The following is a 27,453-nucleotide window of genomic DNA, read 5'->3' on the forward strand; positions in this document are numbered from 1 at the left end:
GCAGCTATGGCAGCAGAGAAACCTGTAATCCGGTTTGCCTGACTGGAGAAGCTGTGCCTAGGCAATGGCCTGCGGGAACAAGTGCACACAAAAGTAGCTTAGTTTTACCCCTTCTGTTCTAGCACCAACCTTTCCATCTCTTGCCCTGGCTCCTAGGGGTGGTGGCTCAGGGGTTCAGGCCCCAACCTTACCAGGGCAGGGCTCCAGGAGTGCTAAATGGTCCCTTCTAAGTTACTCTCAAATCCCTTGCTGTTTTCTGTTGGGTACCCAGGAATTCTGAAGGGAAATGACCACCTAAGGGATTTCTCAATGATAGCAGTCAGGCAGATCCCATTTCCTTCCCGGCATTCTCATGTTCCCTTCTTTTCTCCTTCTTTATTCCAAAAAACACCTCTCGGCAATTCTTTGGGGAACGACCTACCCTTCCAACACGACCCACCCTCCTGAGGGCCTAGGCTCTGAAGTTAAGGGTAGGCAGAGGTTGAATGGTTAGATGCTTGGTAGAAGAAGCCGTTGAAATATTCTTCCCCAAACTTCAGAGCGCCCCTATCTGTACACATAACTGCCCCATAAGGCATGGGAGAGTAGTGTCCAGCTGCGTGTCTGCCCGGGGAACAACACGCCACTGGCGTCGTGGACTGGGCTGGCTGCAAGGATGCGAGTGGGGGGCGGGGTGGGGGTGGGGGTGGGGAAGGGGGGTGCGCGCCCTTTATTACAGGTGGCCGCGCAGTGCGCGCTCCCGGGCGCCTGAGGGGCGGGAAGGACAGACGGACAGAGTGGGAGGGGGCACATGGGGAAGGGACCGTAGAAAGGGTAAAGAGAGAGTGGGAAGGAAAGGGAGGCTTGTGGTGGGGAAGGAAGGTAGAGGGGGGAACGCGTCCAGCAAGAACAGCCGTGTTGGAGGAAACAATGGCAGGGGCAATAGCGATGGTGGCAGCCGAGGCAGTCCCACTCTGGGCACCTTTCTGAATGGGCAGAGGCAGCCCGGGGAGAAGCGGAGACCAGGCAGCGTCCGCAGAGGCTCTGAGAAAAGCGGCGGAGGGAGGAGAAGGGGGGGAGGAGGAAAGGGGGGAGGAGGGGGACCAGGCAGGGGGAGAACCCGGGAAGGAAAACCAGTAGCATCAGCAGCAGCAGCAGCAGCAGCCGCCGCCGCCGCCACAGCAGTAGCAGTAGCGGCAGTAGCAGCATTTAGCAATAGCTTTAACAGCGATAGCGACAGTGGCAGCCGCCCTCCTTCCCTCTCCCTCCCGCGGACGACTGCAGCCACCGCACCGAGCGGGCTTCAGCGCCGCGCGCGCAGCCTGCTGCTGAGGTAGCCCCGGCCCGAGCGAGCGGTGCTGCCCGCGAAGCGCGGACCGCGGGAGCAGCCGGCAGCCGCTGAGGCGCTGAGTTTCAGGGCGAGAGAGCCCCACAGCTCTGACTCCATCTAGCGCGGCGGCGGCGGCGGCGGCGCCTGAGGGAGAGAGGCGCGTCCACCTGGCGGGCCCGGCGCATGGAGCTCAGGCAGAGGCGGCGGCGGCGGCGGCAGCAGTAGCAGCGGCGGCGGCGGCGGCAGCTCGAGCAGCGGCGGCGGCGGCGGCGGCAGCCCAGCGTTGACGGCGGCCGCGCCAGCTCCGGCGCCCGCTGCCTGAGCCCGCCAGCGACGTGCGCCTCGGGAGTCGGCCTGTGAGGTGAGTACGAGCGCTGCCATCCACCCTGCAAGCCGGCGCGCCGGCGAGCCGGCCTGCAGGGGGGGCGGCGGCAGAGGGTGGAACGAATTGGGGGACGCCGAGCAAGAAGAGGAGGAAGGAAAAACGGAAGGGAGGACGTCAGTGTGAGAATGGCGTGCATGTGTGTGTCTGTGTACGAGGAAGCGAGGCGGCGAGGGCGAGAGATCCCGAGTAGCCCTGACAGGCACTGCAATCTAGGAAAGGCCTCTGTGCTGGCGCCGGGGGCGGGGGGGGGGGGGAGGCGAGCGGGCCGGGCCGCCGCGTCGCACGCACACAGCCGGCCAGCGGGGACCCGCAGAGTGCAGCCTCCTTTTGGGCTGGTGCCCAGGGAGATCCTGACCGGGGAGCGGGCAGAGACACCGCACGCTTCGGCGCGAGCGGGAAAACCCACGCTGCGACTGCGCCCGGGCGCCAGGGCCAAAGCGGCCAAGGTGCGAAGCGCCGGCTCTGGCGCCTCCCGCGCGCGCAGAGCTGCCCTGAGGGCCAGAGAGCGCCCCCGAGCACGCGCCGCCCGACCGGGGCCGCGGGTAGGTATAAGTTGGGGGCCCTCCCAAGCCTCGCCCAGCTTGTCACCTTTGCGGAAATTGGCCCGCGGCCCCTTCCCGCTCTCAGTGACAGTCGAGTTGATGCTTCCCTGCGTGGTTTCTGGCGCTGCGCTCCGCCGCGCCCCGCAGCAGCCGTCTGCTCGGGTCTCGCACACCCGGTGGGGCGGGGAGGCCGGGAGCTGGCGCGGGGAGCGGGCCCGGCTCCGGGAAAGTGTGGAAAAGGCGCCGCTGAGTTGGCGCCCTTCTGCTGAGGAATCCAGTGGTTTCAGCATGACTGCTTCTGTCTGTCTGATTCGTGAAGGACCGAATCACCAGCGCAAGGTTTTCTTTTTCGAAGTTAAAAAAAAATTGACATCCCCATTTTGACACCAGCACACTTGATTTTTGTCGAGCTTCTGGTTGCATTTTGGAATAAATGGGTTTCGTATCTTGCTTCTGGGTTTTGACCCCAGCATTTCGTTGAATTCTGTGCACAGCAGTATACTTAGCTATGTGGCCTTTTCCTAACGTTCCATTTTCTAGACTGTTATCTGAAAAGACGTGATTTGTGTGTAGGGCTGCCAGGGCTGTTTTTAAAAAGCATCTCAAGCACTTTGACCTGGGATTTGAGTGTCTCCTCACTCGTTTCTGGTGGAGGAGCAGAGTGTGCTAATAATTCCTGAAATATTTTGTTTGGCGAGAAAAGGTGCTCCAGTGGTCTTCTCTGAACTACACAGACCATCTGGGTTTTGGGGGGTGAATCTTCCTTACGTCTTGTCCCATGGGGTAACATATGACCAAACGTTTTATTTACGGCAATGACGTTCTCTTGGCTGAGGAGAATTTACACTTATTTAAAATACATTTTTAGAAGGGAACAAAAAACCCCTAAGTAACTGTCATTTTACATATTAACTGGGAAACTGGCTAATCAAATAAAACTGGCTGAGCGTCTGAAACTCTATCCCAGTGAAATATGTGGCTGTGAATATAATTAACCATCTGTCTAGTGAGCAATTTAAATTTGGGCTAGTACATTTTTATTACAGTGTCTAATTTCTGGAAGACTTGTACATTTTACCCAGCAGTAACAACAAAAATGTGTTTGCTTACTAGGTCAAAGATTTACTTGTGTGGTGGTGGGATTTTCCCTTCCTCTCTCCCCCACCACATCTTTCCTAGTCCCCATTCTCCTTGACCTGGGAGGTCAAAACGAGCCTCTTGCTTTTGCAAAGGGCATATTTACAATAGAGAAACTCAAACCAACTATGGCAGCTAGTGGTTAGACATTTTTGTTTCTTGGAAATACCTTCCAATATTTTACCTCCCACAGAACCTAGATAGATTGCATACATTTGAGTTGAAAAAATAAGATTTTTGTGCACATGTGTTCAGATGGAGTAGGGTGATTCAACAAAATTTAAGACTTGAAATTGGACCCCGTTTACTGTCTCTTATTCTAATTACCCACCTAGCCCTCCCCTGGCTGTCCCAACCAGCCTTCCATACCCCACAGACACACATTCACACACACACAAACACACACACACACACACACACACACACACACACACACAAATTGTCTCATTTTGTCCTTACGATCAGTTTTTTAGGTTAACAGTATTCAAATCTGTGATTTTAACAGTATGTTAAGAAACTACTTTTTTTGGAAATCAAGTGTAAAATACCATACCATATTTTTAAAATTTTCCCTATGGTGCGATTTTAACGGAAATTTATTACTAGCAAAAAAAGGAATAGATTTTGGGTAGAGGTGAAATGGCCCTGGGAAGATTAGATTTCAGAGGCCTCTACCAAATAGCTGTTGTTATAACATAACATAATTAAAATGAACCATGGATTGATTGTGCAGTGGACTAGAGAACGTCACTTAAAGGAAAATACTTTTAAAACAAATATTTGGCTAAATAACAGCTCTGATAAATGGGTAACAATTATGTAAGCACATGATAGAATTTGACATATGTCAAGTCTGTTAAATAAATCAACCTGTTCAGTGAATAAATCTTCAATGCATCAGTGCTTTCTAAAACACACAAACACACACATAAGCAAACTTATAGCACTCTGTTGTCAAAGTAAAACAAGTGCAGAACACTGCTGCTTTCTGTCTGTTTTACTCAATCTGTCTCTCTTCTCTTTCTTTTTTCCACAATCTTCTGATCACCTGTAAACTCCCCAGTGAGCAGAGAGAACTAAAGATGTGGTGCTGTCGCTTGTGTTTGGGAGGTGGGAAAAGAGAGATGATAAAAGTCATAAGTGCTAGATTTTAAACACTCAAAGATGTGCTCATGGATTTATGACACAATCACTGTGGAGGTCCTGGTCTCACGGAAGTATCTGCTTAGGAGAGAAACTACCCTAACCAAAGAAGTATTGATTGCAGTTCTCTGTTCCTAAGTCCAGTTCTAGTAAATATTTTTTTTTTTCCTCCAAATCCCTTAGTGAGGGGAGAAAAGGAGATTCTAATTGGCCTTTGACTCTCTTACATTATCTTTAAATTTATTTATCTGGTGGTACATACATGGTTTAAGTTTTCCGGCTTCCGGTAAGAAAAAGGAGAGAAGGACCAAAGTGGATGATGGGGAAGGGAAGTGATATACTAAGGAGTAGGTCATCGGGCTTCCCTGCTTTTCCCATCTTAAAGATTTCAGGTTTGGACGTTTTAATTTCTTTATATGTTTTTCCCTTTTACGTCCTCTGAAAAGTTGCCCATCAGCTAGCTTCCTGACAGTTTCTCCACCAGAAAGCACCTTTTCAAACCCAAGGACATAGCATTAGACACAAAGGACTTGTTGGTCTCTTCCTGCCACTTTTCCAGGGCTGCTTGGAAACAAAACAAAGGGCACTGGACAAGACCACATCACTTGAGGCTACCTTTAACTTCAGACCTTTTCTCTTGCTCAGAAATTTCATTTTAGGCAGAAGTGAACATTCCTGTCTTCTCACACAACACCGGCCTTGTGCAACAGTAAACACATCACAACCTTGGGGAAATCTGGTCTGGGGTGGGATCAGCCAGGAGAGTAGAGTGGGGGGCAGGGGGAAGCTGCCTTTTAGTGATGGTAAGGCCTTTTCTGGGCTGAGTACAAAGTAAGGGATGAGGACCCTCTTTGTCTCTCTTCCCTCCAGACCCTCATTGCCCACAGTGATTTGCAGGCCTCTGTCAGGGAACATGCTCTTTTTGGTCTCTTTTTCTGTAGATAAGCACTATGACCTAATGTCTTTCCCTCCCTCGTTTTCTGGTGGAAAAAGGGCTGAAGTCTTTGGGATACACTACTATGTACATAATTTCTATTTTCCTACAAGGCACTTCAATAGGTCATTTTATCTATCCCCAGTAAGATGATTTTGGTATGAAAAATTCTCTATTTTCGCAAACACCCCCAAACCCCATTTAAAAAGTTACACTTCTCTTCCTCAGTACCCCATTTCAAGTATTACACAACTAGCCTAAGCAAGAAGCTGCTCCTAATGTTTAACCTGAGGAGATTTAGAGGTTAGAGGCCAGGATTATACCATGGGCCTGACTGCTAGAGTAGAACCAAGCCATCCTTCGTTGAGAACAGGCATAGAGATTTGTTTTGTTTGGGGGAAGTTAAAGCATTTCCTCTTTGGAGGACTATAAGTAGGGTGGCCATATGTTGTGATTTATACCTGTTGTCCCAGCATACTTATTTCACCCTCAAAAGTGTCCCAGGTTAGGGGCCGGCCCCGTGGCCGAGTGGTTGGGTTCGTGCGCTCCGCTGCAGGCGGCCCAGTGTTTCGTTGGTTCGAGTCCTGGGCGCGGACATGGCACTGCTCATCGGGCCACGCTGAGGCGGCGTCCCACATGCCACGGCTAGAGGGACCCACAACTAAGAGTATACAGCTATGTACCAGGGGGCTTTGGGGAGAAAAAGGAAAACATAAAAATCTTTAAAAAAAAAAAAAAGTGTCCCAGCTTGGACAAAAAATTCTGTGGTCACCCTAACTATAAGCAACATTTAAATCAAACTGTACTTCTTGATTTAGCAAGATGGTTATATTTGTAAAACTTGGGGGGATAATGAGCTTTGAAGATGTCGTAGTCCCTTAACTGGCTCGGCCTGTTACTTTTCTAGCTAAGAAGTCTTTCTGGAGGATTAGATCCCAGAAATGATTCAGCCTTTGGGCTTGATGGAATTGAATTATTGGGCCCAAAGAGACATCTCTCCAAAATGTGTGTGTGTGCGTGCGTGCACGCACACACACACGTGCGCAAACACATGTGAAGAGGTGCTGTCTGCATGCTGGAGAGTGGTTGTTCTTACTTTCATGAAAAACTGGTAATAGGTAGTAAGCTTAAAGCATGTCAGGAGACATTTCAGTTTAGAAATATCATCCTGACCGTGGTAGTTGTAAGACAAAAGAAGGTGTTACCAGTGGAAGTGTGAATTATTCTTTTTAGAATATGTTTTGAGAGGTGCACAGATAACACTCTCTGTCCAGAATAGTTTGCATGTGGTCTTGCCAAATATATAGATATATAAATAAAATATAAATATATATATTTATATTGCATATATTCCCGTTTGCCTTTTCTGTAATGGACAAGATAAGCTTTTAAACTGCCTTCTAGTCATAAGTATCCATAATTGGCTTTCATTGATCTAGAGCTAGGGTCAAAAGAAACTATGCCCCACAGGCTAAATCTGGCCTGCTATGGAAAAAGAAAGAATGCAGACAAGAAGAAAGTGTGGAGCCATTTAGAGTTGCTTTTGTAAGTGTTTTCAAGCTTCTCCTTCGTAATTAAGCTTTACTTAGGCCAATGTCAAAATGAGTCCACATTTCCTGAACACATACCTGTCGGCTGGTATCTAGGGCTTGGGAGATTATGCGGAACCTGGTGGACTGGCAGGGGATGACCCAGAAAGTGAGATACACATGTGAACTTGTTTGTTTGAGTCAAAATGTCAATAGTGATCTTTTCTTTCCTGCCTGTTGCAATAACCTAAATTTTGTGGTGCCACTAAATTCTTTGTGTCCTCCTTCTCAGTATTTGCCACGTTGTTCCGTGCATGCATGTGATTTATTAACCCAGAGACCAGGTCTCAGCAAGTTGCTTTAACAGAGACCTGCTGTCTCTTTAGTTACTAAATAACTGGAACACATTCTGAAGACATGCTTTACTGAGTAGGGGAGTAGAAAAAATGAGCCATCACCATCTAGCTTAGTGGTTCCTAACCTTTTTTTTTTTTTTGGCATGAAGCCCTGTGAAAATTTGATGAATGCCAAGGATACTCTCTTCAGAAAAGTGCACATTTACATATGTGACACTTGCATACATTTTCAGGAAGTCCAACCGTGCATTGTGAGTGGAAAACCTCTGCACTAGCCTTTGCCCAATTGTTACAAGAATTCCTGTTGCATGGCTGTCATGGTCACGGTAGCTTGAAATGGAAGCCATGAAAATGGCTCTCTCAAGAAAGCCTGTTATTAGTATACTTATACTGCACAGCTCTTAGCTACTGTTCTAAGCACTTTTCTGATTAGCCTTCATGGGCATCTTTTATTATGAAAAAGAGTCACTTAACACTCACTTTGACATTACTATTCTCACCAAAACCAAGTCAAGGCTAGTTTCCCAAATCCTTGACTTGTCAATTTTCAGATTCTTAAAAATGTCTGTTCAGCACTCACTGTTCACAAGTTCATTATAAATATATAAAATATATTTCATAAAAGCTCACTCTGGCTTGCCTGTTCCCATCTGTCCCTCTTTCATCTGTCTCTCTATCTCTATGTATTTCTCTTAGTCAATGGTCTTGACAAGAATACGGAACTCTTGCTAGTACCTATTGTTAGGTAAGGTGGTGGAGTCAGAGAGGGAGGTGGTGTCCAGATATCTTCATGAGGACCCTTGGGACTCATGGGTCTTTTGGAGTATTAGCCACCTTGGAACCCTAACATCGTATATTAAAGGCAGAGCTCCTTAATTCTGCAAACATGAATATATGTCATATCGGTGCCTTGCAGCTGGGGTGGTAGGAATAGGTGGTATTCCCATCCGTGAATAAATGTTTATTGCCTGTCTCTTTCTTCTTGTTTAGCAGTTTGGAGTGTGGCAGAGTATGAGGGCTAATAGAATCCTAAATCTGGAAGGATCCATTAAAGATCATTTCTAATTCAATTCAGCAAACATTTATTGAGCATCTACTCTGTGCTAAGCACTGGGATACTAAGGATAGAGAAAAGAGTAAAACAGATTCTCCTGTCTTACAGGCAATTTGCTTTGTTCCTAGCTGGGTCTTTTTACCATCTGTATTAATTTACCCCACCTTTTTTCTAATTTGATGCATTTTTCTATTATTTCTATATTCTCCCTGTTAGAAAATAAGTATAGAGTCCCTGTTTTCCTCACACATCAGGAAATTCCTTGGCAAACAGGTATCTCTAGCTAAGTTGAAACAAGATTTCCAGCCTCCGTGGCACAAATGCTTCAGTTCTTATTTCTACATTGGCTTAACAGGCCCCATTTAATAGGGAGTAACATGTTTCTTTTCCTTGCAATTCTAAGGCAAGATTTCTGTCATTGCTATCACTAGTGATGTGGAATTGCAAATAGCATTAGCTATGATGTGTTGATCATTGACATAAGATTATACCACAGTTATTGACTTCTGACTAATGAGTTGAATGTACTCTGCAAAAAGCCAGTTGTCCATCTTTGAGTGGGTTAGTTTTTAACCCCTACTTGGTGATTGTATTAGTTTTCTATGGCTGCTGTAACAAATTACCAAAAACTTCGTGGTTTAAAACAACAAATTGATTATCCTACAGTTCTAGAGGTCAGGAATCTGAAATAGGCCTCACTGGGCTAAAATCAAAGGGTGGGCAGGGCTGCATTCCTTTCTGGAGGCTATAGGAGAAATTCCATTTCCTTGATTTTTTCAGCTTCTAGAGTCTGCCCACATTTCTTGGCTTGTTGTCCCCCTCCATCCTCAAAGTCAGCAATGGTAGATTGATTTATTACATCATATCACTTCAGTCTTGCTCCTAGTGTTGCATCTCCTTCTCTGACTTTCACTTTTCTGCCTCCCTCTTTCACTTTTAAAGACCACTGTAATTACATTGGGTCCAGCTGGATACAGGATAGTCTCTCCATCTTAAGGTTAGTTTATTTTCAAACTTAATTCCATCTGCAACCTTAATTCCCCTTGTGCCATATAACCTACCATATTCACAGGTTCTAGGAGTAGGACATGGACTACTTGAGAGTGTTATTACTCTGCCTACCACTGTGACTTGATGTTTTTCAAATTTTGGAATAATTGTAGATTCACAGGAGGTTGCAAGGACAGAGAGGTCCTATGTACCCTTCACTCAGTTCTCCCCAGTAGTTACACCTTACATAACTATAGTATAAGATCAAAACCATAAACTTGACATTGGAACAATGAGTGTGTCTAGTTCTATGTCATTTTATCATGTGTAGATTTGTGTGACCATCACCACAATCAAGATAAAGTACTGTTTCATCACCACAAAACATCTCTCTTTTGCTACCCTTTTGTTGTATTTATAGTCACACTTACCCCCCTCACCCCCACTATCTCTCACCCCTGGCAATCACTAATCATTTTTCTAAATTTATAGTTTTGTCATTTGACAAATATTTTATAAATGGAGTCATAGAGTCTGTGACTTTTTCAGGTTGGCTTTTTTCACTCAGCATACTGCCCTCGTGATCCATCCCAGCTGTTTTGTGTATAAACAGTACATTCCTTTTTACTGTTGAACAGTATTCCATGGTATGAATGTATCAGTTTGTTTGACCATTTACCTGTTGAGGGACGTATTGGTTGTCTCCAGTTTTTGGCTATTACAAATAAAGCTGTGCAGGTTAGTGTACAGATTTTTGTGTGAACATAAGTTGTCATTTCTCTGGGGAAAATGCCCAGGAGTGTGATTGCTGAGTCATATGCTAAGTGTAGGTTTAGTTTTTTAAGAAATTGAAAAACTTTTTTCCAGAGTGCTTATACATAACTTATCACAGTCCACAAGTATCAACATTTTACCTGTTTTAGTAAACCTTACCTCTTTTTAAGTCCTTTTATCCTCCTTCATTTATAATGCCATTGTCTTAAATATTTCTTCTATATATAATTAGAACTACATCAGTGTTATAATTTTTGCTTCAACTGTCAAACATAATTTAGAAAACTCAGAATAAGCAAAGTCAGTTGTATTTACTCTTACTTTTACTCTTTCTGTTGTTTTCCTCCTTCCTGAGGTTCCAAGATTCCTTCTTTTATGTTTTCTTTCTGTTTAAAGAACTTACTTTAGCTATTCTTTTAATGTAACTTTGTTGGCAGCAATTTTCTTAGTTTTCCTTCATCTGAGAATTTCTTGATCCTTCCTTCATTCCTGAAGAATATTTTCACTGGATATAGGATTCTGAGTTGACAGTTGTTTTCTTTCAGCACTTGATAAAGGTTGTGCCACTTCCTTCTGACCTCCATGGGTTCTGATGAGAAATCTGCTGACATTCAAATTGCTTTTTCCCCTGTAGGTAAGGCATCATTTCTTCCTCAGTGCTTTCAAGATCTTTTTTTTAATGCCTTTAGTTTTCAGAAGTTTGACTATGATGTGCCTTGGAATGAATTTCTTTGGGTTTATCCAGTTTGGAATACTCTCAGCTTCTTGAATCCATAGGTTTATGTCTTTTGCCAAGTTTGAGAAGTCTTCAGCCATTATTTCTTTCAATACTTTTTCTGGCCTGCTTTCTTTATTGTATTGTTTCAGGCCTCCTCTGATGACAGGAAAATTAGATATTTTTTTATAGTCCCACAGGTCCTGAGGCCCTGTTCTCTTTTTTTTCAGTCTATTTTTCTCTGTTATTCAGACTGGATAATTTCTATTGTTCTATCTTCAAGTTAGCTGATTCTTTCCTCAGTCCTTTCCATTCTGCTCTAGAGCCCATCTGTTGAGATTTTTTAAAATTTCAGTTATTATATTTTTTATTTCTAAAATTTCCGTTGGTTCTTCCATATATCTTCTATTACTTTGCTGAGACTTTCTGTTTTTCATTTGTTTCATGAGTGTTTGTAATTTCTTATTGAAGCAATTTTGTCATGGCTCCTTTAAAATCGGATAATAGTCAGATAATTCTAACATCCCTGTCATTTTGGCTCTGGCATCTGTTGATTGCTTTTCTTCATGCAGTTTGAGATCTTTCTGGTTCTTGGTATGATGAGTGATTTTTGACTGAAACTTGGACATTTTTGTAGTATATTATGAGACTCTGGATCTTATTTAAACCTTTTGTTTTAGCTAGCTTTTTATGACACTGCTCCAGCTGGGGAAGGGAGTATGCTGCCTTGTTACTGCCAGATGGAAGTAGAAGTCCAGGTTCTCCACTCAGCCTCTGTTCATACTTGGAGGACAGGGTTTCTCACTACTGCTGGGTGGAAGTTGGAATTCAGTCACATTTCAAGTGCTTTATGGCCATATGTGGGTAGTGGCTACCATACTGGACAACACAGATGTAGAACATTTCCGTCACTGTTTTAGGAAGACTGGGGGTGCAGAAGGGAGCTTGATCCTATAAGAATTGAAGTTTGGGCTTAGATACTGTGGCACAGGTAAAATAAAACAGACTTAGTTATTGAATCTGAGGTCTACAGCTGGGGTTTGGTTCCAAAACCTGAGGTGCTATGACTACTAGAGAGATAGGGGTACAGGGAACTCAGCTGGATAATATGGACCCAGTAGAGCTGGTAGAAACTATACCATAGTATTAACCAAGTTTTTCCCTCTCAATCCTGGTAAGAGAGGTGGAGTGACATGCTGCAGATTCCTGTACTTCATTTGGTTAAATGGAAAGTCTTTGCCATTGGAGAGAAGTTAGATTGTTTATTCATGGCAAAAAACTCTACTTCCGTGACTGAAGTAACCATTGATTAAGGAAATATTAACAGAAAAGAGTAGGTTATGAAAAGGGTATTCATTTGGTTTGTAGAATCTAGGGTTTGTTTGGCATCTTGGTGGCACCAATGTTCTGATCCTGGAGACTTCCAATATGCTCAGCCAAGTGGGAGGGTATTTGTGAAAGAGCTCTGTCCTTCACAGAGCTCCATGTTGACTTGGAACTTTTTGTCCAAGGCTCAGAGAGTCAGTAGACCCTGTTACACAGCTTCTTTGTGCACTGGCATAACTCTTGCCTTCTCAAATCTCTCTTTGCTTAGATTTGTAGGGGTGTCCTCAATGTAGATTCAGTGTTCTCAATCTCCCCTTGGGGAAGCTCAGTAACATTTTCCCCTACTGGCTCTCTATATTTGTATATACATCTCTGTGTGCTTGTTTTTATGGACTGCCTATGTACTGTACCTCTTGGCAAGGGAAGAGGTGTACCCATTGTTTATTAAATGTGTGTTGTATGGGTGGTAGATAAGTCATGTTGCCTTTTCCCATAGCAAATCCTATTTGTGCAAAGCTGTGGCCTTGAAATGTTAAGATGTTTCATAAATGACAGTCAAATCCATTTGGCTAAATAGGTGAAAGGAAGGGGAGTTGTGCCTAAAGTGTTTTTTTCAGATTCATGTGGTTTGACTTAAAGCTAAACAAAAACACATATTCATCTGAGGAAGAAGCAGTTTGAAAGTTAGGCTATAAAGAGATAGAGAGACATGCTTTATAACCCAAGGCCAAGGTATCAGTGGCTAAATCCTAGACCATGGCTCAACTATATTCTTCCATATGTATATCTGTGGGGAAGAGATGAGTGTGCCTGGTCTATCACTCAGAGATATGGAGATGATAATAGTGGGAGCAACCAAAATCCCAATTTGTTACTTTGTCTCTCAAGAAGGCTCCAAATATGCAGCTTAATTTTAAAGACAGTGGTCACCACTTAAGCAGAGGGGCCAAAGGATCAGGACACTGCTATGCAGATCTGGGAAGAGAACCTGGAATCATTCTTCCTTGCCATTGATCTCACCCTTTTCCTATAAGCCACTGTTTTTTACCCTATTTCAATAATGCTTTGGTAGCTACATATAATTATAATTTAGCACCTGGATAAATGGAAAGACTCATTTGTTTATTGTCCAGATAAGGTGGTGATGTCATGATATTGTTCATCCCAAAGATTCATGATTCATCAAGGCCAAGTCACTTCTAGCCAACCACTGAAAGATGCTGAAAATCAGGTAGGTAGACTAATCTCTCCCTTTTGGTTTTCACCTTTACCATTCTACCCTCAGGTATGACTTCGATATCTTCCAGCATTGAGTACCATTGATTAACGGAAGCCTAAAGTGGATGCAGCTAACATCAGGAATGGGATTCCTTTATTTTCTGAAAATTCAGTTTATTAGAGTGAAGAATCCAGAGGCCTGCCTCAGACAGCCAGGTCATATACTAGACAAGAGTACCCTCAAATTATTCTTTTAAATGAAAAACAATTTTGGCATAATATGCCCTGGAAGAAGTGTGATCCTAGGTATCCTCTTTATTTTGCCTTCTGTCCTGTTGGACTTCCTCAGCCTTTTTCTGATCTGCGTGCCTCTTAACCTCACTCCCGATAACCCTTTATGAGGCCCTTTGTAATGAGCTTCTCCCTGCTCCATGTCATCTACTTATGGCGCTGAAATCCTGGGTGTCACATGGTGTAAGGTACCATTGGCCACAACGGGCCCAGAGGAGGATGCTAGGGAGACCAGCTGTTTCCACACCCTCACGGAGAAGGAGTGCTCAAGCAGCTGGAACAGCCTGAGATGGGAGAGGCAGCAGTGGATGACAGAGCAGAGAGCTGCTGTCTGAGCTTGTTGCTGAGATGGCTAACTGAGGGAGATAGCTGTATGTTCAGTGGTCCTGAGAAAGTGAAAACTCAGACTGGTGTGTCTTCATTCAGGAGACAGAGTTATGTTAAAGGGCCATAGGCACTGAGGCTGCCAATAATAACACCTTATAATTCTATCGACCCTCTCTTCTAAAGGAGTCAAAGTGCTCCTATGTTTTATTTCGTTTGGCCTCACAAACAACCTCATGGACTTAGGAAGGTAAACGGCGAAGACCACATAGGACAAGTTGCTTCCCCTCTCTGGGCCTCAGAGTTTTCAAACTATGAAATGAGGGCTTGGTCTAGAGCTGATCTCTAAAGTCTTTTCCTACAGTAACAGTTTCCATGATGGTAACTTTTTCCAGATGAGAGAACTGAGTCTCAGATACTTTAAAGTGAGTTGGCCAAAGCCACACTGTAAATCAGGGACAGAGAGATAATTACAGGCCAAGCCCTGATCCCTTCCCTTAGATTGCCCTATCAGTAGTCTCTTTGAACAGTGAGGTAAGGGGAATTCTTGCTTCCAAACACATGACGCCTGTATTTATCCATTCCATTTACTCATTTACTCCCCCTCCCCCTCCTGACCACCTTCCCAACCTACCCCCCTCACTTATCAGTAAAGCCTTCAACCTTCCCCTTGATGTTGCCCGGGATCCATATCTTGTTTGACTGCAGCTGCTTTCATGGCATATTGTGTGGCTGGATGCAAGGTCATTGCTTCCCTTAGAGAACAAAGTCTGGAGCCAGCACTTTAGTTATATCAGCCAAGAGAGGCTATGGCTCCTGGGTATAGCAGAGGGTTGGGGTGGGAAGAGCCATTCAAAAACATCTTATTGTGAGGTGCCCACAAAAATCAAGGAGGGCTGGGGGAAAGGGCTGACAAAAGGGGCTAGGGAGGAAACCGAGAGAGAGTTGATAAAAGCAAATGGATTCAATTGTCAATCATTATGTAGCAAAGAGCCAAGATGACTGAGTTTTCTTCAGAGTTGGGGGATAAATGTCATTTCTGTCTGTGACAGGGATTTAGCTTGGGGGAAGGCAGTAGGGAAAAATGAAAAACTTTATCTTCAGTAGGTGTAGCTTTTGTAGTAAGACATTTAGTTTAAGAAACGATGTGAGCTGAGTACTGTGAGGGAATAAATTCAGAAAACCATATTCCCCATATGATTCCTGGAAACCAGTAGGAATTTGGCTCAAGAAGGGATGGCAGAAGGTGATTTGTGGTGTTGTAACAGCCGCCTTGGAAACTGAGATGGAAAATTTGTCCCTGAAAGGCTAGGTAGTGGGAGGAGACTCACTGGAAGTTTCTGTCCGGAGAAAAATCAGTGAAACAGAGTGAGGTTTTAAATACACATGGTGGGTGATAGGGGCTGGAACACCTAGGATCCCCCATCTTGTAATAGGTCCAGTTGTTAAATCTTTGGCTTATGGTCTAGAACAGGAATTTGTTAGTTAATTTTGGGTAAAAAGTTCCTGGGGTACCCAGGGCCTCTCTCTATGTTAATCCCAGTGACTCCCCTCTTTCCTTTTTCTTTGTCCTGTTACTTTTTTCTCTTTTCCATTTCCCTAGTCTTGAAATTAAATTCACTCATCATTTATCAGAATAATCCATGAACATTTCACAGATTTTGAAAAATATAGAAAATAATGCAACCTTTTGCTTTTTTAAAAATGATTTATGTTTTTATTTTGAATAATTAGAAAAGTATCGATAAACACTGACAATTGGTTATATAACAAACCACCTGGATCTCTACTCAGAATCGACAAACTTAACATTTTTTATTGTGGTGAGAACACAACATATCTACTCACTTAAATTTTTAAGCGTACAATACAGTATTGTTAACTGTAGGCACTATGTTGTACAGCAGATCTCTCGAACTTACCATGTTGCATAACAACTGTTACCATTTTTTTCTTTCTTTCTTTCTTTCTTTTTTGAGGAAGATTAGCCCTGAGCTAACTGCTGCCCATCCTCCTCTTTTTGCTGAGAAGACTGGCCCTGAGCTAACATCTGTGCCCATCTTCCTCTACTTTATATGTAGGATGCCTACCACAGCATGGCTTGACAAGCGGTGTCATGTCCGCACCCGGGATCCGAACCAGTGAACCCTGGGCCGCCGAAGTGGAATGTGCGCACTTAACTGCTATGCCACCGGGCCGGCCCCACCATTTTTAACATAAAGTTTGTTTTAGATTTTTTTTCCAGTGAGAGAAATAAAACATTACAGACAAGTTAAATTCTGTCCCCTATTTCTGGATCCATTCCTTTCCATCCATTCCCAGAGGCACATATGAATTTGGTATGTACTCTTGCATTTTATTTTTATACTTTTACGTATGTATGTATATGTGTGTGTATATATATATATATATATACACACACAAATATATATACGTGTATCTATAGATACATAAATATGCGTGTATATATATCCATAAATAATATATAGAATTGTTCTGTGTGTTTTTCTTAATTTATGTAAGTAACATCCCATCCTAATCTATGTGTCATTCTGCAACTAGTTTTCTTTTCATTCATTCAACATCTTGTTTGGAGATTTATTCCGTTTTTCTTTTTAGATTCCCCTTTTCCACTCGAACTGTGCCCTAGAGCCACTGACATGTACAATGCTGTTTCATGATAAAATAATATATAATCACATTACAAGAAAACTGGAAAGTCCAACCAGTTGATAGCTCTTAAGACCAGAGAGCTCAAAGTTCTACTATAGACTCAATCTGCAAAGGCTGTAGGCAGCTCAGACAGCCCAGTGATTTTGGCTATAAAACACTGAAGAGCAAAATTGGAAGGGTCTCTAGAGATACCTCATTGTCAGTCTCTTACTCCATTTTATGAAGGAGTAACAGAGGCAGAGGCCCAGAGAAGGAAAACGTCTTAGCACTTGCTAAGTCCAGTTAATATTGTGCTCAAGACACCTGGCTCCCTGTCCTGTATACAAAACCTTTCCATGACAAAAAGAGGAAAAACAACCCCTAAAACTGCAATTTTCCATTATAAAAATAATCCATTTTAATATAGTGTGGGAAATACAGAAGAGTAGAAAAATGAAGAAATCAAAGACTGCCCATTTTAGTATTTTGATCTTTCAATCTTTTTTCCTGTACATTTTTTGTTTCTTATTTTTTCCACTTAACATTATAATGTCATAATGCACAGTTTTCAAAAGGCAGATTTGTACATTGAAATCTTGCTAATGAATAATAATGAATAGTGAATAATTTTTAAGACACAATTTTGCTATTTAGCCATTAGAATAGCATAGGCGAGGACTTTGAAGAGAAGGAAACAAGGACCAAGGTATATTCCCCAGCAAGTTTGTTCCTGTCCTTTGACCAGATCTTGTTCTTCTGAAAAACAAAAATGACAACAACAAAACCTAGATTGACATTTCCAGGATTCCTTCTCCTGAAATATTCATTCAGAGCAGTTACTCTGTGCTCTGAAATGGCTTGGGGTGTGACTAAGATGCCCTGATAGATCCCTCCACCTCCAAACCAAGGATAAGAGAGCCCTTGAGGCCCACAAGGACCCAATTCTGGGACTGCCCAGCTCAGAGGAGTTGACCCCGAGGAAAAGACAGTGGCTGTTTCCCACCATGGGTGGGGTGGGGTGCTCAGTTTTTCCAGAGCTGGAGCACAAAGAGGATGACAGCCTTTAAAACTTCAGCATTTACTCTGAGAGGGAGACATCCATCCCTGACAAAGCCACACCACTTCTACACACACAAACACGATTAAAATTGTTGAGTACGGTTTTGGTTGTGTTCATTGTAATACACGCAAAACTGCATTCAACCATCAAGACATGCTGGAAGAAAGAGAGGTGATGGTTTATCATTCTAGACAGTTCAATGTGTTTGAAACAATGAAGCACCGAGAGATTAAGCTACTCACTCAAGGTCACACAGCAAAAAAGCATGACGCTGAGATTAAAAAATAAAATTTAAAAACATGAAAGCGCCATTATTCTTGGTCTTGGGTCTCAAAAAGCGGGACCTTAGCCCACTGAAGTTCACCATACTTCTGCTTTAATCAGTTTCATTTGTTGACAGCGTATCCTTGCTGCCTCTGATTCTCTTTGCATCGCCCAAATGTCAATTCGCAGTTAGTTGTTCGGCAGTGCTTGACAGTTTCAATTTTTCAGTTCCGGGCTCTGTTCTTTCATGCAGGGCTGGAAACCAGGAGACACACTAGTGGCTGGCTGCATTTCTGTCCCAAGCTTGGGTGTGGGGTGGGGTGTGTGTGTGTGTGTGCAAGTACACCTGCGAATTATTGAGGACTGCAGGATTGGGAATGTTCAAGATTTTAAATCAAAATAATTAAACAAATTCCTCTAAAAAGAACCCTCCCCCCTGCCAAAAGCTTTTATTTTTAAAGACACTTATTTCTGCAGTTGATTGAGGTTTAGAAACAGGCAGGATGAGGGTCAACAAACTGCATTTTGCTGAGGCGTAGGGTGCTCTTGTTTCCAGGTCATAGAAGCCAATGTTGGAACAAGTCCCAGCTGTGTTTACCCTCAGATTCAAGTTTCAATACAAGGGAGCTTCTTTCCACACCCGTTTTCCCTCCCCCCAGCAAAAGCTGCTAAGCTAAAGCTGCCTTTAAGAAGGAGTAGCTTTAGGCACTGAGTAGCATTTCCCCTTCAAACTGGGCAGACAACTTCTCTGTGAAGTCTGAACCTGCCACACCTAAAAGAGTCTTCGGGAAATGTGAAGTGGCACTTACTGCATCTAAACTCGGAAGAACTTGCCTGCATGCTAACCAGCTTGGCTGTGGGAAAGCTTGCAGTTTTTTTGCATATCCAAAGGCCCGCACTTAACCAATCAGGTTTGAATGCAAGGGTGTAGTGGGCATAGGGGGGCTACAGGAGGCTCACAGCTGTCCTCAGGCCCAAGAAGAGTGGCAGACCAAGAAGTCCATTATTCATCTGTTTCCAGTGTCTCAGGTAAGTCCTTACTGAGAAAGACAAGACAGGCAAGTAGATGTGAGAGCCCAGAAGAGTTGCAAGAGACCTCAGCCACAGATCAACTACATCCGTGCTTCTCAATCTTTTCATACCCTCCTAAACCCTTCTGCCATCTTTTTTCATAAGGCCCAGCGCTTCTGAGAGTTTTCTTCCTCCTGAAAAGGCTGCATTTATTAAATAATAGCTTCTCCATGGTCATACACACACGCGCGCACACACACACGTGTGCATCAGAGCTTCTGATCAGCATGAATAACCATTGTTATTGTGCTTGGTTGCTGTAATTCCAGGGAAAAGCAAAGAAACTTGACATTTAGATAATTGGGGCAGCTGTATGATATAGTTAAGTGCTCTGTTTTCCTTAAAGTTTTGAAATATTGAAAATGACTTGAGGATCCCAATGATACTTTTGTGGTCCATTAAGATGACCAGGGACCTCAGGCTGGGAACCACTCATTTAGTTAACCTCACCCCACCCCCCGCTGTTTTTGAGTCAGCAAGTGAGACTTTTGGCCAAATAGAAAGTTAATCTTTGAGCTGGGATTAAAACTCATCCCACTGGGTTTTGCATCTTTTACTTGGTTTCCCCTGTGACACTTCTGACCCATAACTTTGATTCATCTATGATCAAATTTCTTAAATGTCGTGAAGGCGACTTTTGGTCAGATCTCTACTAGTCAGGATTCTCTGGAGAAGCAGAACCAATAGGATTGAGATATATATATAATAAGTAATTGGCTCACGTGATTATGGAGTCTAAGTCCCACAAAATGCTGTCTGCAAACTGAGACCCAGGAAAGCTAGTGGTTTAGTTCCAGGTTGAATCCTAAGGCCTGAGAACCGGGAGAGCCAATTGTGTAAGTTCCAGTCCTAGGGCGGGAGAAGACCAATGTCCCAGCTCAACAGTCAGGCAGAGAGAAGCTTTAATATACAATAAAGGCACACAGGGTGGTTTGGAACTGCCTTGAGATTTGAGACAGGCCCTCATTTTCTGGGAGGGGTGTTAAAGGAGCTCTCTCCTTCCATTTACCTGAGGCTAGAAGTCACTCATAGATTACAATATGCTTAAAGACTAGTTACTAAGTATAAGATACTATAGCTGGGAGGAGGGACGTGGTAAGAGTAACAGTGGAGCGGTGGGTGAGTAAAATAGCCCTTATTTCAGGGAAACTATTAGGGAGAAATATGTGCACAGGACTAGTTCTAAGGCAAGGCGTAAGATAGTGCATGTCACTGGGGGGTGTAAATTGCATATGTGATACTTTGTTCAGCAGGATTCCCTGGGACTGAAAGGTGTATAATGGAATCAGGTAAACCAGCAACTGCACTATTTCTAACTGCCTGCTAGGAGCAGACAACTGTTGTAAGTTGTGTGTCACTGGCTTTGTGCAGCAAATCACAATAAAATTTAGAAGTACTATCAGCCTATTTGTATGTTTACCCAGTAAGCCTCACATTGACATCTTGGCCACAAATGTTTTCTGCCTTCTGGAAATAACTAGGAGATCATCTAAACCATTTTTATCTGATACATTAATCACATTTTCTAGATTACTCTGCCTACATATACCCGTGGACAGGCAACTACCTTCAAAGGAAATCCATGCCAGCACTCCCATTCCTTTTGTTTTATTATTTTTAATTGTAAAATACAATAATATAAAATTTGCCATCTTAATCACTTTTAAGTGTCCAATTCTGTGGAATTAAATACATTCACATTGTTATGCAGCCATCACCACCATCCGTCTCCAGAACTCTTTTCATCTTGCAAAACTGAAACTCTGTACCCATTAAACAGTAACTCCCCACTTCTCCCCCTCCCCCTAGCCTCAGGCAACCACCGTTCTACTTTTTGTCTCTATAAATTTGACTATTCTAGGCTCCTCATGTAAGTGGAATCATACAGTATTTATTTGTCCTTTTGTAACTGGCTTATTTTACTTAGCATTAAGTCCCCAAGGTTCGTCCACGTTGTAGCATGTGTCAGAATTTCCTCCCTTTTTAATGCTGAATAATGTTCCATTGTATGTATATATCACATTTTGTTTATCCATTCATCTGTTAGTGGATACTTGGATTGCTTCCACCTTTTGGCTCTTGTGAATAATGCTGCTATGAACAAATATTGCTGCGAGACCCTACTTTCAATTCTTTTGAGTGTATACCCAGAAGTGGAATTGCTAGATTGTATAGTAATTCTATTTTTATGTTTTTGAGGAACTGCCATACTGTTCTGCATAGTGGCTGCACCATTCTACATTCCCACCAACAGTGCACAAGGGTTCCAAATTATCTACATCCTTTCCAACATTTGTTATTTTCTACTTTTTTTCATAATAGCCATCCTAACATTTGTGAGGTGGTATCTCATTGTGGGTTTAATGTGCATTTCCCTGATGATTAGTGATGTTGAGCATCTTTTCATGTGCTTATTGGCCATTGTCTTTTATCTTCTTTGGAGAAATGTCTATTCAAGTCCTTTTCTTGTTTTTTAAAATTGGGTTATTTTTGTTTCTTTGTTGCTGAATTGTAGGAGTGCTTTATATATTCGGGATATTAATCCCTTTTCAGATATGTGATTTGCAAATATTTTATCCTATTCCATAGATTCACTTTGTTGATTGTGTCTTTTGATGCACAAAAGTTTTTAATTTTGATTTAGTCCAATTTATCTATTTTTTCTTTTGTTACCTGTGCTTTTGGTATCATATCCAAAAGATCACTGCCAAATCCAATATTATGAAGCTTTTTCTCTGTGTTTTAAGAGTTTTATAGTGTTTAACTCTTACATTTAGGTCTTTGATCCATTTTGAGTTAATTTTTGTATATGGTGTAAGGTAAAGGTCTAATTTCATTGTTTTGCATGTGTATATCCAGTTTTCCCAGCACCATTTGTTGAGAAGACTGTCCTTTACCCATTGAATTCTCTTGGCATCCTTATTGAAAATCATTTGATCATATATGTGAGGGTTTATGTCTGGGCTCTCTGTTCTATGCCGCTGGTCTATATGTCTGTCCTTATGCCAGGACAACAATTTTTTTTATTACTGTAGCTTTGTAGGAGGTTTTAAAATCAGGACATCTAATGCCTCTAACTTTGTTCCTCTTTTCAAGATTGTTTTGGCTATTTGCGGTCCCTTGACATTCCATATGAATTTTAAGATGGATCTATTTCTGCAAAACATGGGTTTTTTATATGGATTGCATTGAATTTATTGATTACTTTGGGTGGTATTGACATCTTAACAATATTAAGTGTTCTAATCCATGAATATGAATGTCTTTCTGTTTATTGGTGTCTTCTTTAATTTCTTTCAGCAACATTTTGTACTTTTCAGTGTACAAGTCTTTCACCTTCTTGGTTAAGTTTACTTCTAAATATTTTATTATTTTTGATGCTAGTGTAAAAGCTAGGGATAGTTTTCTTAATTTCCTTTTTAGATTGTTCATTGTTAGTGTATAGAAATGCAACTGATTTTTGCGTGTTAGGTTTGTATCCTGCAACTTTGCTGAATTCGTTTATTAGTTCTAACAGTTTTTCTAGAATGTTTAGGGTTTTCTATACATAAGATCATGTTGTCTGTGGACAGAGATATATTTACTTCTTCCTTTCTAATTTGGTTGCCTTTTATTTCTTTTCAGAAAGTCTATTCTTAAATTGAGCCGAAATATGTTTTCTTGTAGCTTTCCTTTTTTTTAAATAAACTTTTTTATGTTAGAACACTTTTAGATCTACAGAATTATTGTGACAATACTATAGAGTTCCCATATACCCCACCAGTTTCCCCTATTATTATCTTCCATTACAGTGGTACATTTATCACAATTAATGTACCAATGTTAATACATTATTATTAACTAAAGTCTATATTCTTATTTCCTCAGTATTCCCCTAATGTCCTTTTTCTGTTCTAGGATCCCATCCAGGATCCCACGTTACGTTTAGTCATCATGTCTGCTTAGCTCCTCTTGACTGTGACAGTTTCTCAGACTTTTCCTTGATAGTTTTAAGGATTAGTAGTCAGGTATTCTGTAGAATGTCCCTCAATTGGGATTTTTCATGTTTTTATCATTATTAGACTCACTGAATCAATAAATGACCCTGTATTAGAATGAAGACCCCCTAGGGGAAATATAATTCTTGTGCTTTGTGCAGAGCTTAATATTTTTCAAAACTATTTAGGAACTCATTTCTTTGACCCTTCTAACCCCTTTGTGAGGCACGTAAGGCAGGTAGACAAAGGCTCAGAGAGGGTACCTTGTCCAAAGTCACATTATGAGTTAGAACTGGATTTTCCTTACTCTTACTCTAGTAACCTTTACATTTTGTTTAAACTTTGACCGTGTAGGGCTAATATTTGTCAAACCTTCAACCTTAATCGGAATTGCTGGTACACTTGCATATGAGCTGAAGTTAGCCTCCTGATAGAAAATGAAATATGAAAGGTAAGTCTGAAATGCAAACATTTATGAAATGTTTTTAAAAATAAAAATCAGGGTCCAGTCCCGTGGCCTAGTGGTGAAGTTCGGTGCACTCTGTTTTGGTGGCCTGGGTTCTGTTCCTAGGCACAGATCTACACCAATTGTCAGTGGCCATGCTATGGTGGCAACCCATATACAAAATACAGGACGATTGGTAACAGATGTTAGTTAGCTCAAGGTGACTCTTTCTCGGCAAAAATAAATAAGTAAATAAAATAAAAATCGTTTTTGTATGCTAGTAGATATCAATTGGGTGGTCAAGCCAGAACCTAGAAAGCATAGGATTGGCTTTGGGAATAGAAGTGTGAACAGAACAAAGATAAATATTTTCTAATTGTCCTTGCTTGTTGCGGATATTAGGCAGCTAGCTTTGTCTTTTTTTCACCACTTATCAAATTCTAATGGAAAGGTGCTGAGGTGCAGCTAATCCCAAACATTGTATAATCCCCAAATAATTTATACAGTAATATTGTGTCACGCATACACACCCCAGTGCCCAGTCCCTGCTCTTCTATTTTGGAGGTTGCAGAGACTGCACTGGGAGACTTGGCAAATGGCACCAACTTTTATTCCTGGGATGTCTCTGCTCATTCACTAATCAGGGAAAGAAAATAGTTAAGAGTCTTGTCATATGGGCTAGTACTGAGGTATGGAGGAAAAAAAGAGCTGGAAAACTTTTCTCCCTTTCTACCTGACCACCCCCTCAATCTTAAAGCCAGTTTGTACAAACCAGAAATTGTGGTGTATACAGAATATTTTAGGTAAGAACTCTCCGGAATGAATGGTTGTCATATCCAAAGAGCCTGCTGCCTTCAGGGAGTCATCGGTTGAAAAGAAATAGCTAGCTATCTATGGCGCCACCTACTGGCCTGGGTTGGATGGAGAAAGCAATTTATTTGGAAGAAGGTGGTCTGAGGTTTGGCTAGCAAATGGGAAGGGCTGAATTTCATGGCTGAGGTCGGGGAAGTATCTGGAGAAGGAGAAGGGCAGCAAAGGGACTGAGAGCTAGACTTTTCAAATCCGGTGACAAAGGATGGGGAGGAGTAAATGCATGTAGACACAAATCCCTACTCTGAGAGTGGAGGTTGGTGAGGGAGATCTCTTAGCTTTAATATTTTATAGATCTCTGAGATGGAGGGTCCATAGAGGAACCTGGAAAGTATGACTAACTAGTTGAATCTGCTATGGAGAAAGGGGATATGGGGTAGGCTTTTAATTATTTGAATCTATGCACTTTATTTCTTTGCTACCTGAAAGAGGTTCTGAGGTGAATTGTGTGAGGAATGTGAATTCTGCTAATATAATTTTTTTTTATTGGAGGAAAAACTAAGTCATTTGTAAACTTGAACTTTTTAATCCTTCTTTACCCCCAAAAGTGTTAGTCACTGTAAATATGGTCAATATAATTCTTCCCTAGATAGGGGTATCTAAGTTAATGGCAGAGCCAGGTAATGACTCCAAGTCCAAATTGGCCCCAACTAACCCTAATGGTTGGGCAGCTTTGAATACATTTAGGAGACAAGAATTTCTGCAAAACGTCTGATGAGTCCAAAATGAGACTTTGAGGAAAAGCTTCTACACTATCCATAAATGATATCTGATTGTGAGTACATGGGTGCTGAATATTTTAAAAATCTTTCAGCTTGCCTAAACCCAGTCTTTCCATCTCCATCTTGGATGCCATTATCTCATCTCTTCTCCCTCCCATGTTTGATGAATGCACAAGATTAAATATAACAGTGTTGCACACAAATGAAATGGCTTGCTTAGCTGTGCCTTTAAAGCCAGGCGTACGAGAGTCTATACAGGTCTTAGCTCCCTCATCAGATGAACCTTTTAAGTCTTTTTAAAAAACCTTAGGGTGAGAGACAAGAAAACTTTGAGATTTTCATTCTTCCATTTGCTCTGTGGCAGAGATAGGTACTAAACTTAAAAAGAAGGCAAAGTTCCTTTTCCTACTTGTGCCTTAGCTTCTTGAATGATAAAATGACACACATTCAGTTTTCTATTATCTGAAGTCGTCCACTTTGTGGATTATTCAGACTCGTTTCCTCATCCTTCAGCTGTTCAGTCACTTCTACGAAAACTTACATATATGTATTTTATTCTACCAGAAGAGCACTCGGAGAGCTTAGGCATATAGGGAGAAACAGAAAAATGAGGGGGCAAAAATCAGTCAGTTTTCTAGTACTCTCATTCCTTCATATGTAAGTCACCATTCTTATTTAAAAAAATAACTGGATAGCTCCACCTCCTTGCCCACTCCCACTCCCATAGATACATATTCTCTCCCTCCCTCCCTCCCTCCCTCCTCAGCAAGTCTGGTGGACAGACTAGTCTGACACCTCAAAAATACTTTAAGAAAGAAACTAAATTCTGCTGCTGACATTTCATTCCCCCTGTGGTTTTAATTAGGTGTAAATTCTCCTATGCTTGCTTTGAAACATGCCTCAGGATCTTAGGGAGATGGCAGGCAGATGGGGTATTAATTCAGGGTGATGTTTCTCACTTCACGGTGCCCATGCAACATTTATTATCATTAAAATAGTGTCATTCAAATGAGGTGGCTGATGTTGGAAAATGAATGCAAAGTTGATCATTGTTCTGTGGATCTGAGTTGTTGAAGAAGCTGACTTAGAGGTGGCACTTCAACACTGCTTGTGCAATAGATATCTGTCTGTCACTCCATAGTGAAACCCTGAGACTCTGACAGGAGGACAAAGCCTCTAAGGCTCTATTAGAGTGGTGGGAATAGAAGTACCTGCCTCTCCTATTTTACCAGGCTGTGGGGAGAATGAGGAATATACTATGTGTACAGTGGTCTGAGTGCCTAGAAAGAAAAATGTAGATGTTTTATTAGTCCTGTGTAAGATCTTTGGTTAATTCCCCAGAGCCCTGGAGAGTCCTGGAAGCCCTGTAACTAATTTCTCTTTTCACTCCTCAGGTTTTTGTTTCCCACTGGTGCCCAGGTTAAAGAGAAATTGATTCCTTTCTATCTTGTTTTAGCTTTTGTCCCTCTGCATTGAGGCTTTGAATTCAGAAAACCTCTTTGGGTCTGTAGGGCTGTCCGCTGATACTTAGGCTTAAACATTAAACAACCTCACAGAACTAATTACGTTTTATGGCCTGTGGCCAAGTCAACTAATTTTGCTTCATAGAATTTCTGAGAGAAAAAAATACATATTTAGGATTTAGTAAAACTTCCCTCAAAATCTCTCTTTGTACATGCAAGTATTGCTGATCCCGGGGAAGGGTTTTATACTAGCCCAGCTTGGGAACATCCAACTTTTTGTGCTGTATTCTTTATGACCACTCCATGTTGACCTGTGAAAAGGTGAGAGGGACAGGAGCCATTTTGAAGAAGTAGAATAGACTGAATCAGATGTCTAAAAAACACAGCTTGATTAATTCAAAACTGAAGCCCTGGCCTCCCCAGTCTCATGCTCCACAGCAATAATTTCTCCTTGGCCAGAGCCCTAAGCATCTGTGTCCAAATCTCATACTCATTCCTGGGCGGATTCACCAAGTCAAACCTCGAGTTGCCTGGGCTTTTTTGTGCATCATCTCCTAATTTAAGTTAAGCTTAAAAATGAGAGCCATTAAATAATAAAACAAACATACAACAATAACAGAACACTATGTCCTGGCCCTCAGAGGTCAATTTAATGTGATTAACAGCAGAAAACTTCACAAAAGCTTTCACTGGAAGATTACCAGAAACGGCATCATTCAATATGTTGCCACACGCTGCCATTCTTCCACTTTGGCATTATTTATTGATTGTAGCAGAAGCACGATATTTGTACCTATTAAACCTTTTAGTTTCCTTTCAGCTTTTCCTGAGTAAAAGTAGAACTGCACCATTATTGTTAAACCGTTCTCAAGGCCAAAAACCTCCTGAATATTGTTTACGTC

At 42.1% G+C, this 27,453-nt stretch overlaps 1 protein-coding gene across 2 annotated transcripts in view; it reads left to right on the forward strand.

The window, feature by feature from the left end:
* The first annotated feature begins 1,330 nt into the window (after positions 1–1,330).
* Positions 1,331–27,453, forward strand: part of NEXMIF (neurite extension and migration factor) — a 107,399-nt gene continuing 81,276 nt past the window's right edge. The window contains exon 1 of one of the 2 annotated variants that reach the window (XM_046673605.1): positions 1,331–1,670. The gene's annotated coding sequence lies outside the window, so the exon portion shown is untranslated. Of the gene's footprint in view, positions 1,671–2,181; positions 2,237–27,453 lie in introns of those variants that run through there. The other variant, XM_046673606.1, reaches the window with a different exon arrangement.

The sequence above is a fragment of the Equus quagga genome, chromosome 10 (assembly GCF_021613505.1).
Source record: "Equus quagga isolate Etosha38 chromosome 10, UCLA_HA_Equagga_1.0, whole genome shotgun sequence".
Taxonomy (NCBI): domain Eukaryota; kingdom Metazoa; phylum Chordata; class Mammalia; order Perissodactyla; family Equidae; genus Equus; species Equus quagga.